The sequence below is a fragment of the Canis lupus genome, chromosome 6 (genome assembly GCF_003254725.2).
Source record: "Canis lupus dingo isolate Sandy chromosome 6, ASM325472v2, whole genome shotgun sequence".
NCBI lineage: Eukaryota > Metazoa > Chordata > Mammalia > Carnivora > Canidae > Canis > Canis lupus.
Genome location: NC_064248.1, coordinates 38,123,964 through 38,138,634, shown reverse-complemented (window position 1 = coordinate 38,138,634; position 14,671 = coordinate 38,123,964). Strand labels below are relative to the sequence as shown.

At 49.4% G+C, this 14,671-nt stretch overlaps 1 protein-coding gene and 1 long non-coding RNA gene across 10 annotated transcripts in view; one reads left to right on the top strand and one right to left on the bottom strand.

The window, feature by feature from the left end:
• Positions 1-14,671, top strand: part of FLYWCH1 (FLYWCH-type zinc finger 1) — a 37,105-nt gene that overhangs the window by 5,120 nt on the left and 17,314 nt on the right. For 5 of the 8 annotated variants that reach the window (XM_025416843.3, XM_025416846.3, XM_025416845.3 and 2 more), the window contains exons 1-2: positions 8,385-8,649; positions 10,494-10,611. The exons of 1 other annotated variant lie outside the window; for it this stretch is intronic. The gene's annotated coding sequence lies outside the window, so the exon portion shown is untranslated. Of the gene's footprint in view, positions 1-8,384; positions 8,650-10,493; positions 10,612-11,832; positions 12,055-14,671 lie in introns of those variants that run through there. 2 more of the 8 variants (XR_004816399.2, XM_025416841.3) reach the window with 2 other exon arrangements.
• LOC112640505 (uncharacterized) lies at positions 2,300-8,255 on the bottom strand. Of its 2 annotated transcripts, XR_007411298.1 has the most exons (4): positions 7,550-8,255; positions 6,295-6,482; positions 4,730-4,803; positions 2,300-4,595 (listed from the first exon to the last, which is right to left on the bottom strand). It is a non-coding gene; the product is annotated as an uncharacterized LOC112640505 (long non-coding RNA). The 2 variants fall into 2 exon arrangements; XR_007411297.1 differs by having other exon boundaries at positions 6,295-8,253.

Below are 14,671 nucleotides of genomic sequence, written 5' to 3'. Positions count from 1 at the left end.
AGAGGGAAAAAGGGGTATGAGGAGGACAGAGGGCAGGCAAGGCGCGACTTGGCATGGCGGGGCCTGCTGTGCAGGTGGCCAGTGGCTGTGGTGGCCAGGTCTCAGGGCCTGTGGGCCTGCAGGCCACAGGGAAGATTCCAGGCTCACCACGGGGAGGGGGAGGCCAGGGAAGGATTTATGCAGAAGACGCACGTGGTCAGCATTGTTTTACAAAGCCCACAAGGACCATGAAAGCATCCAAAGTGTGCACTGAAAGGTGCTGAGGAGGCCACCACTGCCTCGAGGGAGAGGAGACAGAGGGAAGGTGAGGGGCGCTAACAAGACCTGAGACTTGCTCAGTAACAGGTTATCCCTCTGGGAGGGACAGTGCCAACCCTCCAGGAGGAAAGTCCGTGATTCCTGTGAAGAGTGTTTCCCTCCTGGGTGAGAGCAGAAAATCCTCAGAGGTCACAGACCAATGCCAGCGCTGGGTCTTCGCACTCTGGGCGAGGGCGGGCGGGGGCCTTCTTTACAGAATGAAGGGAGGTCTTTGTCGAGTCACAGGCGCCTGAGTGGCTCAGTAGGTTGAGCATGGGACTCTTGATTTCAGCTCAGACTGTGACCTCAGGCCGGTGAGATCCAGCCCGGTGATGGGCTCCACGCTGAGCCTGGAGCTTGCTTGGGATTCTCTCCCTCTGCCCCTCCCCGTCCCCCCCAAGAAGAGTAAACAGGATGACTAGACTCTTCCTTCAAAACATAATTTACTGGACTTCAAGCTAAAAAAAAAAAAAATGTTCATGGTCATTGAAATAAATACATACGGGTAACAAGACAATATTACAAATATCTGCAGTTATTCTATCATCTAGAGATAAAGCTGTAACATTTTTCATATTCAGAAAGTTGGGAGGATACAGCTCATTTTCTCTTAATACATTACGAACGTCTTTCCGACCCTATAAGGACTGCAACGTGCCACTCGGCGGGCGATTGCGCCTCCAGGCCTGCCCCCCCCCCCCCCGCCCCGCCCCGCACCCCGCGTTTCCAGCTGGTCAACAATCCCGCAAGTAGCCCTGGGTTTTCCTAGGACAAAGCCCTAGGAGGGGGACTGCTGCCTACGGGGAGGACCAGCAACCCCATGCTCCCCACGGCCCTGAGGATCTGTTCTCAGGGTCTGTGCCACCTGCACCGGCGCTGTCACCGAGGAGATGGTGATCGTGAGAGCGACAGTCCCCGCTGCCTCCGACCCTGCGACCTCCGGGGGCTCCCACCGCCCACACGCGGGCCGAGGCGGCCAGTGGCCGGCAGGGGGCGCGCGCGGCTCGGCGGTCCCGGCCACCCCGGGGGACCCAGTGAGACCTCCCCACCGTGTCCCTCCGGAACCACCTGCTGCGCCCCCCACGCCCCGTCCCATTTCCCCACCGCGCGCACCACCTGTAACACCCCACAACTCATTGTTCGTACCCAGTGCTTCTCGCCCGCTCCTCCCGACAGAAGCCCCAGCACACCCGAGCAGGGGTCCTCGACGTCCCCGCGGATTTGGGCTGGTGGGGAACAGAGGGGGGCCGGGCAGAGAGACGCCGGGAGTCCGAGGACCCGCTGGGCCCACGGGACCCGCACCTGCACCTGCACCTGCCCGGAGCCCGGGGAGGGGGTGGGGTGGGGGGCACTTCCAGCAGCAGCTTTAGGGAGACGGGAGCGAGGCGCAGGGGCGGGGGGACGGGGCAGCGTGGAGGTTTCTGGAAAGGAGCAGCGTCTTCACTCTGCAAAGGCCGAGGACGCGCGGCCGGAAGACCGGGGGCTCCGGCCTGGCGAAGGGGAGCGGGAGGCTCGAGGGGTCCCCGCGGGGCTGGGGAGGGTCGCTGTGAGAGGAGGCCCGGGGCGCCGTGCGGAGTGGAGGCGGGGGCGTCCCTGCGCCTGGAGCCTGGGGGTGGGGGCTCGCGGGCGGCAGCCGGGCTGATGCTGGGGCGCCTCCAGCCGCCCCCCGCCAAGTGTAGGGGCCCGAAGCGCCCAAGCCCGCAGGTCCCCGCTGTGTCCGGGTCCCCACTGCGCCGGGTGGTCGGAGAGCGATCGTGCAGGGGCGTGGGCTGTGGGGGGGGGGGGGGCGCGAAGCGCAAGGGGGACACCGGTGGGGGAGGGAGGAGGGGCCAGTAGGTGGGGGCGAGGGACAGATGGGCGGAGAGGGGAGGGGCCAGGTCTCAAAGGACCCTGAAATTACCACCCGAGCCAAAAACAAGAGTGAGTCCCTAACCACTGAGCCACCCAGGGGTGTGTCTCTCATGAATACATAAACTCTTTTTTTTTTTTTAAAGAAACATAGTTTTTTTTTTTTTAATTTTTATTTATTTATGATAGTCACAGAGAGAGAGAAAGAGAGAGGCAGAGACACAGGCAGAGGGAGAAGCAGGCTCCATGCACCAGGAGCCCGACGTGGGATTCGATCCCGGGTCTCCAGGATCGCGCCCTGGGCCAAAGGCAGGCGCCAAACCGCTGCGCCACCCAGGGATCCCCATAAACTCTTTAAAAAATTTTTTTTCACACCTACTGGAAAGTTGCAAGAAGTATGGAAGCATTCCTATATGATCTTCACCCGGATTTCCCAAATGTTAGGAATGAAGCCAGCCATGCAGCAGTATTTATAATAGCAGGATTTAGAAATGCAATGTCCACCAAGAAAACAGCCAAATTGTGTAGCTAATCATATGTAAAATAAGCCTGTAACATAGGGGATGTTTACAATATAGAGTTCAGTGAAAAGGCGAGACACACGCAAATAATTGCTATGCATTGTTTTCTCAACAATGTAAAAATTTTTTTAAGACTTTATTTATTTATTCATGAGAGACAGAGAGAGAAGCAGAGATACAGGCAGAGGGAGAAACAGGTTCTCTGCAGGGAGCTCAACGTGGGACTTGATCCCAGGACCCCCGGGTCACGACCTGAGCCCAAGGCAGGCGCCTAACCCCTAAGCCACCCAGGTGTCCCACAATGATGTAAAATTTAAAACAGATTTGTGGTCAAAAAGATTGAAAAGAGGGGTGCCTGGGTGGTGGTTAAATCTTGGACTCTTTTTTTAAAAAATATTTTATTTATTTATTCATGAGACACACACACACACAGAGGCAGAGACACAGGCAGAGGGAGAAGCAGGCTCCCTGTGGGGAGCCCAATGTGGGACTCGATCCCAGGACCCCAGGATCACAATGAGCAAAAGGCAGATGCTCAACCACTGAGCCACCCAGGTGCCTTAAACTTTGGATTCTTGATTTCCGCTCAGGTCATGGTCTCAGGATCCTGAGATCCAGCCCCAAGTCGGGTCCCGGACTCAGCATAGTCTGCTTGAGATTCTCTCCCTGTCCCTCTGCCCCTCCGCACACTTTCTAAATGAATGAATGAATGAATGAATCAATGAATGAATCAATCAATCAATCAATAAAATACTTTTAAAAATTAATTGTAAAGAAGATGACACATGAGAATAGAAGGGACCCAGAACAGCCAAAATCATACTAAAAAAGAAGAAAGTTGGAGAACTCACACTTTGATGTCAAAACTGACTACAAAGGAGCAGGAATGATGGTGTGGCACTGGTGTAAGGAGAGCCATAGATCAATGAAATAAAATGGATAGTCCAGAAATAAACCCTGGTGTTTATGGTCCACTGATTCTCATCGAGGGTGCCAAAACCACTAAACTGGGGAAACAATAGTGGTGGCAGGACCACTAGGATATCCACATGCAAAAGAATGAAGTTGGAGCCCTACCTCACCCCATATACAAAAAATAACTAAACGTGGGCCTATAACTCAAATATAAGAGTTAAAGGACAACAATCTTAAAATACATACAGGTAAATCATTGTGAACTTGGATTAGGTAGGAATTTCTTAGATGTGACACCAAAAGCCCAAGCAACAACAACAACAACAAAAATGAGTTCCATTCTTTTTGCTGTTCAGTTTGGGTGCTGGGGGATTCAAAATGCAGTGCTTTCAGAATGTGCTGGCTAAATCGCAGAGGTGAAAAGTGCAGCCTGGGGAATACAGTGATACTGTAATAACGTTGTGTGGTGACAGGTCTGACCACGCCTATTGCGGTGCGTGTTGTCTAGTATATAGAATTGTCAGATCACTCCGTTGTATACCTGACGTTGATATAACATTGTTCGTCAACTAGACCTCACTAAGAAAAGCAAGGTGTAGAACAAGCAATTAACAGTAAATATGCAAAAGGTATATGAGGCAAAACCACACAAAAAAGAAATACACAGATAAATTGGACACCGTCAAAATTAGGAACATTTATGCTTCAAAGGATGCCATCTCAACTGTGGGCAGTGTAGACAACCCACAAAACACGAGAAAGTTAACAAATCATATATCTGATAGGGGACTTATATGTCTACAATGTATAAACAACTCCTTTTTATGTAAAGATTTTATTGAACAGTCCGGGCGGCTCAGCGGTTTGGCGCCACCTTCAGCCCAGGGCGTGATCCTGGGGTCCCAGGATTGAGTCCCACGTTGGGCTCCCTGCATGGAGCCTGCTTCTCCCTCTGCCTGTGTCTCTGCCTCTTTTTCTCTCTCTATGTGTCTCTCATGAGTGAATAAATAAAATCTTTAAAAAAAAATAAAGTTTTTTTAAAAATTAAAATAAAAATAAATAAATAAATAAATAAATAAATAAATAAATAAATAATGAAATTAGCTCTGGCAAGCTAAATAACTTACAAGGCTCCTGTTTGAACATACCTCACAACAAAGATGACTGTCTTTACTAAAACCACTTTTCCAAGGCTGGGGTACATAGATGCCAATTTTGATGCCTAGAATATAAGATAAAGTGTCCCAATGTTATTAAAAATACATTAGCATTACCTGAAGACTTATTTATTAGTTTTAACTGTCCATTAAGTTAGCTTTCATTTCTCCCTCTTTGTGTCTCTCATGAATAAATAAATAAAATCTTAAAAAAAAAAGATTTTATTGATTTGAGAGAGAAAGCACCAGAGAAGGTACTAGTGTGGGGGAGGGGCAGAGGGAGAAGTCAACTCCCGGTTGAGCAGGGAGCCTGACGTGGGACTCCATCCAGGACCCTGGGTTCGTGACCTGAGCCAAAGGCAGATGCTTAACCAACTGACCCACCCACGTGCTACTATATAAAATGACACTTATGCTCAAAATCAAATGACAACCCAATTTTAAAATTGACAAAGAATCAGGGCACCTGGGTGCTTAAGCATCAGACTCTTGATTTCAGCTCAGGTCATGATCTCAGGGCCATGAGACTGAGCCCCCTGATGGGTTCCACACTCAGCCAAGAATCTGCTTGAAATTCTTTCTCTACCTCTCTCTTTGCCCCTCTCCCTTCTTGAGCACGCACACTCTCTCTCTAAAAATAAATAGAATCTAAAAAAATAAATTGGCAAAGGATCTAAATAGACATTTCTCCAAAGAAGATATACAAATGACAAAGAAGCACATGAGAAAAGGGTCAACATCTTAATATCAGGAAAAAATGCAAATCAAAACCACAATGAGATACCATTTCATATCTACCAGCTTGGCTACACTCAGATGATAACAAGTGTTGACAAGATGTGGAGAAATTGAAACCCTCATATGCTGCTGATGGAAATGCGAAATGGTGAACACCTTGTAGAATACGGTCTAGCGGGCAGCCCCGGTGGCGCAGCGGTTTAGCGCCGCCTGCAGCCCCGGGCGTGATCCTGGGGACCCTGGATCGAGTCCCACGTCAGGCTCTCTGCATGGAGCCTGCTTCTCCCTCTGCCTGTGTCTCTGCCTCTCTCTCTCTGTGTCTCTATGAATAAATAAATAAATAAAATCTTAAAAAAAAAAAGAAAACGGTCTAGCAATTCCTCAAATGGTTAAACATAGGGTTACCATATGACCCAGCAATTCCACTCCTAAGTGCACATCTCAAAGAATTGAAAACACAGGGACACCTGGGTGACTCAGTCGGTTGCGCATCTGCCTTCGGCTCAGGTCATGATCCTAGCATCATGGGACTGAACCCTACATTGGGCTCCCTGTTCACGGGGAGCGTGCTTCTCCCTCCCCCTGCTCTTGCACGCTCTCTTTCTCTCTCTCAAATAAATAAATAAAATATCTAAGAAAAAAGAATTGAAAACATGTACACACAGAAATCTGGACATAAGTGCTCATAGCAGCATGAGTCATAGTAGCCCAAAACTGGAAACAACCCAAATGCCCAACGACAGATTAATGGGCACACAAACCATAGTCTATATATACCATGCAATGTTATTTGCCATAAAAAAAAAATGATGTCTTACTACAGGCTGCAGCATGGATGAACTTTGAAAACATGAGGCTAGGGATCCCTGGGTGGCGCAGCGGTTTGGCGCCTGCCTTTGGCCCAGGGCGCGATCCTGGAGACCCGGGATCGAATCCCACGTCGGGCTCCCGGTGCATGGAGCCTGCTTCTCCCTCTGCCTGTGTCTCTGCCTCTCTCTCTCTGTGACTATCATAAATAAATAAAAATTAAAAAAAAAATTTATATATATAAAAAAAAGAAAACATGAGGCTAGGTGAAATAAGCCAGACATAATACACCACATATTGTATGACTCCATTTATATGAATGTCCAAAATAGGCACATCTATACAGAGAGCAGATGAACCGTTGCCTAGGGTTGGGGGATGAGGGATTTCACAGCAATGGCCACAGGTTTCTTTCTGGAGTAAAGAAAATGCTCTAAAACAGATTGTGGTGATGTTTGCGCACCTTTATGAATATACTAAAAAACACTGAAGGTGTAGCCCCGGTGGCACAGCGGTTTAGCGCTGCCTGCAGCCCAGGGCATGATCCTGGAGACCCTGGATCAAGTCCCACTCAGGCTCTCTGCGTGGAGCCTGCTTCTCCCTCTGCCTGTATCTCTGCCTCTCTCTCTCTCTGTGTCTCTATGAATAAATAAATAAAGTTTTAAAAAATAAAAAATAAATAAAAAAATAAAAAACACTGAATTGTACACTTTGAACCGGTGAATTACATAGTCCGTGAATTATATCTCAATGAAGCTGTTCTCAAAAGTGAATAATAAACCCTTTATGTGTTAACATAATAACATATTTTTATGAGAAATCGCTATATTTTTCAAAACAAAGAAATTCAGTGAGAAGAGCAGGAACTGTTTTACATTTTTGCAAATCTCCTTAATGGAAGCCTACAGAAATACTAGAGGTTCTCATGGGTGCTTTGGCCATCAGCCTGTTACAACATCATGTCACATCGCCTTTGCAATATTCCATAGGGACCTCCAGGAACCCCAGACTACACTTTGAGAACCATTCTTCTACTGTAAAATTCACACTCGCCCCTTCTTTGGGGACTCCTGGGTGGCTCAGTGGTTGAGCCTCTGATTTCAGCTCAGGGCGAGATCCTGGGGTCCAGGGATGGAGTCCCACATCAGCCTCCCTGCATGGAGCCTGCTTCTCCCTCTGCCTGTGTCTTTGCCTCTCTGTGTGTCTCTCATGAATAAATAAATAAAATATATATTTTAAAGAGTATCCTTGGGATTATGTAAATACCATTTCCTTGCTAAGCTTTCACCCTCCAGTTTTAGTGGCCATCGATGATTTTTCGCCCACATAGGCTATTAAGCAGGATGGTTGACAAATGGTGATTTTCTGCATCATCCCTTCTGCGCTTCTTAGTTGGCCTTCTTTGGTGAGAAACAGCTTTCCCTTCTCCCCACTTTTTTTTTATCCCTTTTTTTTTTAAGAAAAAGAGAGTACTTAAGCGGGGTGGGGGTGCAGGAAGGGCAGAGGGAGAGGGAGAATCTCAGGAAGACTCTAACCCCAGCAAAGGCCCCCATTAGGGGCTGAATCCCAGCACCCCAAGGTCATGACCTCATCCAAAACCAAGAATCAAATGCCTAACCCACTGAGCCACCCAGGCGCTCCTGCTTATTTAGATCAGTATCAACTGGTGGGTTCTTATTTTATTCGAAGTTATAATCCGTTATGATTATTCCCTGTGTTTTGAACCTCAAATTGGCCCGGCTTTGCGGTGGGGTCATCTGAAGGTTTTAAGAAGGTGTATAGGAAATGTCCTCCTGCCGGCTAAGGAACACGCAGGGTCTCAAGCGCTATTTCAACACGCGTCCCGCCCCGCGAGCACCGAGCGGAGCCCCGGGCGAGGCCTGCTGGGCGGGGGGCGGCCTCAGTTAAGCCCCCGACTAACTAGTCTCGGGGGGCCCCGCCCCGAACCCGCGTCTGGGCGGCCGACGCCCCGCCCCCGCCCGCCGCCGCCCAATCCCGCGCTCGCCCCGCCCCTTTCGCCCGCCCCTGCCCTCTCCCTCCCACGCCGATTGGCCAGGCCGCCTGCTCGGCGCCGCTCCCGGAAGAGCCGGAGAAGCGGAGTTCGCCCGAGGAACGGGGCCCCGCGGCCCTGCTGCGCATGCTCGCTGCGATCCGCTCCGGCGTTCCGAGAGGCGGGCTCCGCAGCGGGGTGGCGCGCTCCCGGCCAGCGGGAGGGCAGTGGGGGCGGGGAGCGAGCGCTAGGCTTGCGGCGGCCGCAGGGGCCGAGGTGCACGCTGTGGCCGCGGCGGCCGAGGCCCGAGGACCCGCCGCGGCTCGGTCTCCGGAGAGGGAGGGCTCCGCCGCCGCCGCCGCCCGGCCGGTGCCCGGTGAGCACGGGCCCCAGCGGGCGGGGGGTCCCGGGTCTCACGGCGTGGCCGCGGCCCCGAGGGCTGCTGAGGCCGGAGGGGATGTCACCCGGTTCGGCGTCCCGGCGCTCAGGCCGCCTCCTCGTCCTTCACCGCAGGCGCGCCTCCTTCCCGGCTCCTCCTTCGCCGCAACCCGGCCACCCCCGCAGCGGGAGCCCCAGGGTCGCCGCCCCCTCCCTGCCGCCCCAGCCCCCGCCCCCGGCGCCGCCCCGCGCCTCGTCCACCCAGCCCCGTCCCATCCGTGCGGTTCTGTAGGTCCCAGTGACCTTGCACTTTTGCCTATTAGACCCCTCCTCCCGCTTCTGGTTACGCAGTTCGCCTGTTGTGACTTTCAAACTTTTTTGCCTCAACCTACACTAACAAATATGCCCTAGGTGCATAACTTGTGCCCGCAGGTGTAGATCCTGAAAGATAAGTTCCCAGGGAGACATGACCCCAGCCTCTCACGATGCAGCCGGATCCGCTGTACCTTTGTTCTAATCCCATTCTGTTCTTTGCTTCCCAAATGACTCTCGCTAACCGACGAAATTGATTTCAGGACCTAATGGTTCTGACAACACTTTGAAACCCTTGCTTTTAACAAGCATCACACTTTCTCTGCCTTTGGGGGATGCTGAGTTCCAATAATCAGATAATCACGGGTGTCCTCCAATTCCAAAGAAAAGGTATATTTTTAAGATTTTAACGTTTCTGCTTCTCAGGGCCAGAATCACTTTGAGGACTTGATTTGAATTTTCTAATTTGATGCCATCGGGTTTATCTTGCTCTTCTTCCAAAAGCTAGTCGGACTTGGAGAAGAGAAGAGTGTGTGAGGTTGGGGCTGGATTGTGGAGTGTTGATAATGGAGAAGGAGACGATTTTTGCTGGAGAGAGAAATAATTAAAGTTCAGCTTTAGAAAGATTAAGCGGTGTCCACTGTGTAGGGAGAATTGACTGGGCTGAATGGATGCTGGATGGGAAGACCTTTGAATGGGTGGGGATGAAAGCCCTGAAGTGATGTTCAGTGAGAATGCAATGGAAGGTCACTCTGTGACCAGGTGTACAGAGAATGAGATTTGAGGACACACGAGGCCTGGTAAGGAAGGAGTAAAAATATAGCTAAGATTCTGGGGCGCTGGCTGGCCCACTGGGTAAAGCATGTGACTCTTGATGCCCAGATTGTGAGTTCCAGCCCCACGTTGGGCATAGAGATTACTTGAGGAAAAAAAAAAAAAAAAGTTAAGTTTCTGATCTGGTGATTGAAAGATTTGGGACTGGGAGGACCTGGAGCTAGAATCTTCCTTCTTGTGCCCTGTGCATCTCTCAGGAGCAGTAGTTCCCAGGGGACGTATAGCAATGTCGATCGTTGGGCTGAGGCGTGCTACTGGCATGCAGCAGGCAGAGGCCAGGGATATGCTGAACATCCTTCATTGTCCAGGAGAGCCCCCCGCCCCCAATAAAGAAGTAGCCAGCGCAAAAGGCCAATGGTGCTGGGGTTGAGAAGCCCTGCTTTAGGACAGAGATTCATAATGGCTGGTGGGAGGGTGGGTCACACCCTCAGCACCTCCCAGGAGTGCTACCCGTGTGCACACACAGAGAGCATGCATAGTTCATAGGAGAGCTATGAGTCAGTCAATGCACACCTCTGACCCCTCATAGTTCATTAGTGTGTGGGGGAGGGGGGCAGCAATTGGGGTCAGCCAGGAGCTTCTTCAAACATCAGGATCCCTGGGCCGGACAAAGAACTCTGTTCTTGTGTGATGATTTACAGTTTACAGAAGCATTTCCCGTACAGTGTCTCATTTGCCACTTTTCCTGTTTAACAGGTAAAATCAATCCAGAGAATCGATGGAATTTGCCCCAGGTGTGGCACCCAGCAAGCCAGCAGTGAGGACCTGGGTACTGGCGGATGGGGATGGTGGTTCTCCCTCTCTGTTTGTGAAGGTAATTCTGTTGATCCACCATCAGATGCTGACTGAGGCTCGGCCTTTCAGGGTCCTTGCTGATTAGGGCTTGCCTGAGAGGCACCTAGCAGTTTATATTACTGTGTGTCTCTTGGGTGTTAGGCTTACAGTGACCCCTTTGTGACCACCAGCATGACAGCAATATCAGAGCAGGCAGCTTGAGAATTGCACTCAAATTCCTTTGTGCCTCAATTCTGGGGGAGGGGAGAGAAGATAAGAGAGTGATGAAGCATAAACTGTGAGGTTTTCAAACTCTCCATTTACATCTGCCCGATTTAAAAACACTCCAGTCAATAAATCTTTAGTGAGTAAAAATTGAATATTAACAAAACAAATGCAAGGACCCAAGTGTTGACCTCAAAGCAATGACCTTTCAAAGTAAAAAATGCATTTAAATTTACCTAGTATAAATAGATATATGTATAACAAATGAAAGTTTCATAGCATAATACCCATTTTTACTGCATGCAATGCAGATTGGTATTTCATGTGTAATTTTAAAAATTTCTGAAAAAAAAATTAAAAAATTCTGACGGGAACCAGAGATTATAGGACCAATGACGCAAGCAATTAGAAAAGTATAACCTTAGATGAAAACAATGGAAATAAAGGTGTTTCATACAGATGTAAAATGAACGCATATGGAAGCTTTTACTTAACTCATTAACCAAAGAACCAGAAAGCTCAAACAAGAGAAGCCAAAGAAGATTCTAGAAGACTATAGATATTGAAATAAATGTGCACAGGGAGGCAAAATTGGCTTCTTCTGAAGTGGGAAGAATTATTTACATGTACTTACTTACATGGAGAGAGTTTATTGCCTACAGACTAGAATAATTTCGCATCATTCTCAGTCATCTGCACTGTGCAGAGTTGAACAAATAGCTCGAAGGCTAGAACCCTGTAACCTGGAAGGATGTGTTCTAGACAATGCATCGTTTTCGTTGAGGCATAAAGTTTCTTTACAGTCTCATAACCTCAATGAAAGCTACCGCTAAAAAAAAAAAAAAAAAAAGAAAGAAAGAAAGAAAGCTACTGCTGATCATAAACTAAGACTGGTCTCATTAGATTCGGCCTGGTTGTTTACATAGGTACGGGCATGTTAATTCACCATAAAGGCCTTCTTGAGTTTGCTTTGCTGGAAGCCTTCGTAAGGAATCTCAGATGGGATTTTTAGAAGTCTGGTATTTGCTCTCCTAAGGTACGGAAGCCATGCTCGAGAAGGTCTCCACCAGATTTAGCGCTGCCTTCAGCCCAGGGCGTGATCCTGGAGACCCCGGATCGAGTCCCACGTCAGGCTCCCTGCATGGAGCCTGCTTCTCCCTCAGCCTGTGTCTCTGCCTCTCTGTCTCTCTCTCATGAATAAAGAAATAAAATCTTAAAAAAAAAGAAAACAAAAGAAAACGTAAGGAGCAAAAAGAAAGATTCACTGTTCTTACTACTTTTAACACTTTGAGATATTTCTAACTAGTTATCTAAGATTTTGCTTTTTTTTTTTTTTAAAGCCACGAGTACTGAAAAGCAGGCGGGAACTGGAGGCCTTGAGCAGAGCTTGGGGGGGGGGGGGCAGAGGGCGGTCTGAGCCCGACTGGGGTTTGTATCTTGGGAAAACCTTAGCTTCCAAAAGATAGCATTTGCAGACCTTGTTAACCGCGTCTGCCATCTAACTGGTAAGTCCTGTAAATGCAAGCATTTTTGGAAACCTTTAGTTATTTCTGCCGTGTGGGAGAGCTCCCGAATTCTTGATTCGGAAGCGTCTGTGTCTGTGTCCGGCAGGTCATTTCCCCCCACGATCAGCGTGAGGAGCGACATCGCCACCTCGTGTCCTCCTGGAGCGCTGCTTCTGCGGTCGGCGGGCGTGCCCGCTCTGGGCCTCTGTCACCTGGGGGTGCGATCCCTCCCGACCGCCCCCCCCCCCCCCCCCCCCCCCCCCCGTCTGCTCGGTGAAGTGGGGGTGAAATAGCAGACACCGCGGTGAGCGCAGGGTGCACCGCAGAAAACACGAAGTACGCCGAGGGCTCTAACCCAAGAGTGGAAAGAGCTGTGCCTCTGAGCGGCAGGATCAGGGGCAAGTTGTAGTAAAAGGTTAACATTTAAAATATATTTTTAGGGGGATCCCTGGGTGGCTCAGCGGTTTAGCGCCTGCATTCAGCCCAGGATGTGATCCTGGAGACCCGGGATCGAGTCCCATGTCGGGCTCCCTGCATGGAGCCTGCTTCTCCCTCTGCCTGCGTCTCTGCCTCTCTCTCTGTGTGTCTCTCATGAATAAATAAATAAAATATTTATTTTTTTATTTTTTTTAAATGCACATGCCTTTATTTATTTATGATAGTCACACACAGAGACAGGCAGAGACACAGGCAGAGGGAGAAGCAGGCTCCATGCACCGGGAGCCCGACGTGGGATTCGATCCCGGGTCTCCAGGATCACATCCTGGGCCAAAGGCAGGTGCCAAACTGCTGCGCCACCCAGGGATCCCTAAATAAAATATTTAAAAAATAAAATATATTTTTATAGGGACGCCTGGGGGTCTCAGTGGTTAAGCGTCTGCCTTCGCTTCAGGGCGTGACCCCGGGTCTGGGGAAGAGTCCCACGTCAGGCTCCCTGGAGGGAGCCTGCTTCTCCCTCTGCCTCTCTCTCTCTCTCTCTCATGAATAAATATTTTTAAAATATTTTTATGTAGTTTTTACAATATAATAGCAACTTACACAATATCCTCATATGTAATCATGCCACTCCTCTTCTATGATGCGGAAGCCAAGGGCAGTAGCAAAAGGCTTGCTTGCGGTGTAGAAAACTGGTTTTTGGTGGAGGGTGCAATTCTTGATCTCAGGGTTGTAAGTTTGAGCCCCACACTGGGTGTAGAGATTACTTTATTTATTTTTTAAGATTTTATTTATTCATGAGAGACAAAGAAAGAGAGGCAAAGACATAGGCAGAGGGAGAAGCAGGCTCCCTGCAAGGAGCCTGATGTGGGACTCGACCCTAGGATCACACCCAGAGATGAAGGCAGACGCTCAACTGCTGAGCCACCCAGGCGTCCCAGAGATTACTTTAAAAGCATTTAAAATCTTAAAACAAAACAAAACAAAACAAAAAACAACTATTTTTCATCCAAGTGACCCTGCGGACCTGAGTCCCCATGAGGATTTTTTTCCCTAAGTTTTATTGAGATATGATTTACATACCATACAACTCCCCTATCAAGTGTAGACTTCAGTGCTTCCAGTGTATTCACAGTCCTACAATTACAACCATTACCACAAACAGTTTTACATTTTCATTACCCCAAAAGAAGCCCCACACCCCTTAGCATCAACACTTCCTAATCTTCCCTTCCCCAGTCCTATGCAACCTCTCATCTACTTTCCATCTCCGTGGATTTGCACGTTCTGAACATGTCATATAAATGGAGTCATATGTATGGTATCTTTTGTGTCTGGCTTTTTTTTTTTTTTTTTTTTTAATTCATTTGAGAAAGAAAGAGCAGAAGCAGGGGAGGAGCAGAGAGGGAGAAGCAGACTTCCTGCTGAGCCAGGAGCCCAAAATGGGGCTGGATCCCAGGTCCCAGGGATTAGCTGAGCAGAAGGCAAACACTTAACCATCTGAGCCACTCAGGCACTCCTGTGCCAGGCTTCTTTCCCTGAGCATGATGTTCTCAAGGTTCATCCACATTGTAGCACGTGCCAGAACTTGATTTCTTGCTATGGCCGAATAATATTCCATTGCACGGGTAGACCACGCACAGGCCAGAGCAGATGGTTCAGAGGGGTGATGTGTGGACTGATCCTCATGGTGGCTGAAGAAGAGAGTGGTGTCCGCAGAGCTGGCGGGCAGACCCGGACAGCCAGGGTAAGAAGGAAGGGGTGTGGGCTGTTCTTGCAAAGTCAAACTGTTGAGGGAAGGAGGGGCTTTTGTTAGGTGTTTGAGGACACAGGAGCCTGAAGAACCTTGGTGGTCCCAATGCAAAGAACTACGGGAGGCAGAGAGGTTTGGTGACCAAAGACAGCAGGATACAGACGGTGGTGAAAGGGCCCCAA